Raw genomic sequence first — 6,193 nt, forward strand, 5'->3', positions numbered from 1 at the left:
CCTTCAATTGAATTTTTCCTTTTTCCTATTATATCATGTTAATTTCTAAGAATTTCCTTTCTCTGAATATTCCTCTTCCATTATATCCTATGTATTACCAGGTCCTTTACACTGCCCTGAAATCACACTAGATACATTGTAATCCATTCACTTTTTCTCATAGATGATGAATGAATTCTTCAATCCCTTATACAAATTTCCAAGATGCTCTCATGCTCATGCTCAGCTGAAGACTTTGTTTCCTTTTTCACTGAGGATAATTTTTTTTTAATTTAAAGATTTTTACAAACTCATACTTAGCACCACATTTACTCAGATACGACAATCTGATCCCATCTGTTTTGCCTCTCATCTGTGCTATGGATGAATTACCCATGCTTCTATCAAAGACTCCAATATTCTCTCACATACTCAAAGATACCATTCTGGCAATTCTCCAGTCTTTTGCCTATATCAACTTTTCATTCTCTACAGGATTATTATTATCAATGTATTATCACACTATAATTTATCCCATCTTAAAATCTCTGGCTTGACCCTACTTTCTCCTCCACCTGACTGCTCATTTTCCCTGCCTTTACAGAAAAACATCTTGGAAAAATTGTCTACACTCATTGTTCCATTTTCCCTTATCTCATTCTCCCTTAAACCCATGCAAATTTGGTCTTTATTGCTAATAGGTCACTTTGTGCACTTGTTACCACTGCTCTTGTCAATGGCCTACTTTTTGATAATCTCAATGGTCAGTAATTAGTATATTTTAATATTCAATATTAATTATCTTATTTATGGTCTGCCTTGCCCACCAAAATGTAAATTCCATGAGGGAAGAATACTGGTCTATTATGTTCACTGACTTAGAAGAATACTTGTCATCATCTTTCAGTTAATATTTGTTAAAATGATTGCATACAGTACCTTCTCTTATATCTCTGTGGACATTAATCATAAATTTTGGAAATTTTATTCTTATCCCTGCCTTGTTTCATTTTTTTCTAAGCTGTTTACATTTTTAAAAATTAATTAATTAATTAATTAATTTTTGGCTGCCTTGAGTCTTTGTTGCTGCATATGGGCTTTCTCTAATTGTGGAGAACGGGAGCTTCTCTTGTTGCAGAGCAAGGACTCTAGGTGCGTGGGCCTCAGTAGATGTGGCACATAGGCTCAGTAGTTGTGGCTCATGGGATCTAGAGTGCAGGCTCAGTAGTTGTGGTGCACAGGCTTAGTTGCTCCGCAGCATGTGGGATCTTCCCAGACTAGGGTTCGAACCTGTGTCCCCTGCATTGGCAGATGGATTCTTAACTACTGTGCCACCAGGGAAGCCCAAAGCTCTTTACCTATTATTTTACTAATTGTTAATTAATTAATTTGTTTATTTATCCATTTGTTTATTGCCTTTTGTGTGGAATGTTTTTTTTTCAAAAGTTTCATGATCCCTGATTCTCAATTGGATACAATTAAGAGGCAAATTACTAAAAATCTTACTGGCTTGGAAATGTCCAAATGTTACCAAGTAGCTCTATTTAGACCATTCCTCCCACAGCAAAATCATAGAGAAACTGGAGAGACATTTACATTTGACAGAAAAGAAAGGCTTTGAGTGAAGAAGTTCTCACATTCTTACTGTATTTTTTCTTTTTCTTTTTCTTTTTTCTGGTTGAGCTCTGATCTATGCATGCATAAAAAGGACTCCAAGCAGCCCAGGAAAGGTTAAAATAGGTAAACAGAGACCAAGTTTGTAATATGAGTCTGTCTAAGTTAATTGTATTATAAAAGAAAACAACAACAACAACAACAACATTACTCAGAGGAATAGAAAAGAATCCAGAGCTTCTTCAACACAACATTCACCATGTCCAGGACTTAACCACAAAATTACTAGATTTATTAAGAAATAATAAATACAACCAATCTTCCAAACAAAAGGTAATCAATAAAGACCAACCACTAGATGGCAAATCTAAGAGAAAAGCACTTTAAAGAAGCTATTATTATTGCATTCAGTGTTATAAAGCAAAGCATACTTAAAATCAAGGAACAAATATGAAATCTCTATAGAAACTATAAAGAAGATTCAATTTGAAATTCCACAATTGAAAAGTAAATGAAATAAAAAATACCTGGATAGGCTTAACAGAAGAAATATAAATTAAATAATCTAATTTGAAGAACACAGAGGAAAAGTATTGACCCCATAAATGAATAGAGCATAAAGTATCTGGTAATATCAAAATTTCTAATATATAAGCATTTGAAGCCCCAGAATCAGAGGAAGGAAAAAAGGAACAGAAAAACTATTTGAAAAAACAATTGCCAAAAATTTCCCAAATTTAGTAAAGGTCATAGATTTATAGATTCAAAAGGTCACTGTCTCTAAAACATAATAAATACAAAGTAAATTACATGTTAGTCAAAGAAAGACAATCAAAGAAAAAGACAAAATCTTGAAAGCAGAGGAAAAGCATACATTAGAATAGGGGACAACAATTTCAAAGCCATGTATTTCTTGTCAGAATCAATGGAAGTCAAGGTAGTGGAACTGATCTTGACAGTGGAACATCTTGAGGGCTAAAAGAAAAAAAAGTCTATATTTGAAGATAATATTCTTTAACTGTAAAAGCATAATAAGGCATATTTAAATAAACAAAACCTAAGAAAATGAATTTCCAGCAAACTTGCATTAAAAGGGAATTATTTTATCTAAAAGAATATGATTCCAGTTGGAAGTACATACCTTCAGAAAGGAATGAAGTGCTCTAGAAATTATAATTATGGGTATAAAATTATATTTATGAATTTAAAATTATATTTATACTTATAAAATATTTTTCTTAATTTAAAATACATATGACTGTTTAAATAAAGTATATAACTTATATTAAGCAGTTTAAAACATATGTAGATATAAATGAAAACTATAGCATAAATGATGTAGGGAGTGGTAAATGGAACTGTTTGTGAAATTCTTGCAATTTGCATTAAGCAGTGAAATATCAACTCAAGTAGACTGTGAAAAGTTGTATGTTGTAACCCTAGAGCAAACACTAAAGAAAAAATAATGCAAAATGTTTTAACAAAAAAGCCAATAGATAAATTATAATGAAATTCTTTGTTTGTTTTTTTTTTTTAGGAAGTTTTCTGGTGGGAACCGGAAAACCTGCTAGACAAACTTTACAAGAGCCATAACACTTATAATGAAATTCTTTAAAAAAAAAAAAAAAGTTATTTATCTTAAAAGAAGACAGGAAAAGAGGAAAAAGTACAGAAGGGGAAAACAGGCAACAAATAATAAACATAAATACAATCATATCACTAATTCCATTAAATGTAAATAGAATAAAAGACAGATATTGACAGAATAAATAAAAATCTAATGGAAAGCTCAGTTTATATGGGCTGGACTCCTTGATTTGTGGGATTCATTACAAAGTGAAATGGCTGTAGGTCTTTACTTTTTTCTTGGGTCCTTATTTTCCTAGGTAAGAACCATCTTTCATCTATATTAGAGGTAGAATGCTAACTTACTGTTTTTTGAATGAGGTCTAATGGTCTCATTATTCAGTAGGTATTCTTTTACTTAATTCTGCTGTTTTCAATATTGCATCTCTCCATCAACTGAGTCTGTTGTTGTCCTTGGTTCCACATTGTCTCTGAAAGAATCTCTTCAAATAGTAAACCTCTGATCTTCTGGAAGAATAGGTGTGGGTATAATGTTCAGCCGGCCAATTTGAAAAATGACTATCTTGAATAGGCTTATCTTTTTTAGAGATAAAGGACATAAAGACATATTTGAGTAATACAGATAGTAGTCTTAATAATAATGCTATGAAATGAGAAGCAACCCTTTTAGGAAAGGGCCAGTGGAAGAAATTTCTGACTTCGTATTGCCATGTGGTGAGACTTTATGTATGATAAACCTCCTAGAACTCCTCAACACTCTCAGCTCATTCCTCTCCCCACTTCTGCAGGGTGGTCTAATTGTTAAACTTGAAGAAAAGGACATGTTCACTTCATTCCTCCCATTTTTTTCTCTTTCAAGACCTCTGAATCTGCAATGTGGGTGTATTTGATTTGTTTCCTTTCATGCAGGCAACATAAGGACAGCTTTGGTCTTAGAGGACAGCTTTGGTCTTAGGGGTATCTGTGTTATCTGTGCCACTGTGTGTAACTGCGTTAATTAAGACGGGGGTGATGGTTGCAGATCTAGAGCCATAGTCTCCAAATAGCTTTAGCAATATAGAAAAGATGGTAATTTCTTCTCCATCTGTCTATATTTGGGTCTTAGCTCTCAAGCTGTTTTGATTAAGAAGGGAAAAAATACTATGTATTGTCCCTTAAAATCCCAACAGGAAACACTCTGTGTCTGCCTCTGAAATGTAAATAATATTATAGTTTATTAATTTGCTGCTTGTTCTAATCAGGCTATTTTTGAAATAGTCATTGTATTAGCAAAACATAAATTGTCATTTTTCTGAGGTGTATCTTATTTACTTATTTTGTATTTATAAAAATACCTGTAAATGGGATATCACTACACTTTTAGTAGAATGACTAAAATTAAGAAGACTGATAATGTCAAGAAATGACATGAGGATGGTGTAAGTGAAATTTTTATATGTTGGTGGTGGGAGCATAAATTGGCAAAACTACTTGGGAAAATTGCCTTCCAATACTTAAAACAGTGAATCATATGTTTATCCTATGGCCCAGAAATTACACTGCCAGACTTATTTCCGGCGCATTTGTCCACCAAAAACATGTACAAGAACATTCAAGACTACTTTTTTCTTAGTAGCCGTAAATAAATGGCAAATAACAAATGTCCAATGCCAGCAAAATTGACAAAGTATAGTATATTAATAAAATGGAACACTATGGAGCAATGAAATGAATAAATTACCACCACATGTAACAACAAGGTGAATCTCATAGACATTATACTGAACAAAAGAGACCACATATAAAAGAGTACATATCATATAATTCGATTTGTAGGAGGTTCTAGAATAAGAAAAACTAATCTATTGTAAAAGAAGTCAGTACAGTAGCTTCCTTAGCAGGTGAGTAAGTAATGAGTAGGATACCAGGATACCAGGAAACATTTTGAGGTACTAGAAATATTCTGAGTCTTGATCAAGATAATGATTACTTTAATTTATGCTATACCTCAAAAAATGTCAACATTTTATATATTCATTAAAAAATTATCTTTAAAAACTTGATTCCTAAAAGACAATTAAATGTAGCAAACACAATCATATTTTAATATTTTGATGACCAGATAAAAATTCATATTCTCATAGGTATTCACAACACAAAGATAATAAATATTTATTTATTAAGACTTAATGGATAAACTTGACTTTCAACAATTATTATTTATATTCTACCAATAGTAACAATAATTTCTCAAATCTGAAATTTGATGAGTCAATTTTTTTTTTTTTTTTTTTTTGCGGTATGCTGGCCTCTCACTGCTATGGCCTCTCCCCTTGCGGAGCACCGGCTCCGGACGTGCAGGCTCAGCGGCAATGGGGTACGGGCCCAGCCTCTCCGCGGCATGTGGGATCCTCGAACGGATCCCCACACGGGATCCACGAACCCGTGTCCCCTGCATCGGCAGGCGGACTCTCAACCACTGCACCACCAGGGAAGCCCGATAAGTTAATATTTAATTAGGAAGTTATATTGTAATTGCCCTTTTCTAAGGACCAAGAAGCATTATTTCTACAGAATTACTTAACTATAGAAGTTAGTGTAAAAACAGTGTAATGAAAAATTTATTTAATCAGCTCTCTTTTAATCATTATTTTAGCCATAGCACGTGCACTTGGTATTAGGTATTAACATAAGCTTATATATGAGAGGGAAATTAGTTTATTGGTTTAATAATTATATACTAATATCTATTATATGCAGTTGAATTATAATCATATGTCTCAAGCTTGCCACATCATGCCTTAGTTCAAAATGATATCACTATAGCCCTTATATGAGAGACAAAGAGAATGTGTAGCTGTTTCCATTTATAACAAACAAGACTAATTCCATCAAATTGTCAGTTGTTATGCAACTTCATTAAAATCTGCCATCATCAATTGTTTGTAATCTACTTAGAGTTTGGTTTTGTCTCAAATTCTTATATAAAACTTTTAGCCATGTCTCATAAATTAATAATTTGAAAACTAGAGGC

The 6,193-nt window shown here is 32.7% G+C and overlaps 1 non-coding gene across 1 annotated transcript; it reads right to left on the bottom strand.

Annotated features, from left to right (window-relative positions):
• Window positions 1-3,129: 3,129 nt before the first annotated feature.
• Window positions 3,130-3,191, bottom strand: LOC115858403 (U7 small nuclear RNA). The gene has a single exon (XR_004041637.1). It is a non-coding gene; the product is annotated as a U7 small nuclear RNA (small nuclear RNA).
• Window positions 3,192-6,193: the final 3,002 nt, after the last annotated feature.

This window comes from Globicephala melas, chromosome 1 (genome assembly GCF_963455315.2).
Source record: "Globicephala melas chromosome 1, mGloMel1.2, whole genome shotgun sequence".
NCBI lineage: Eukaryota > Metazoa > Chordata > Mammalia > Artiodactyla > Delphinidae > Globicephala > Globicephala melas.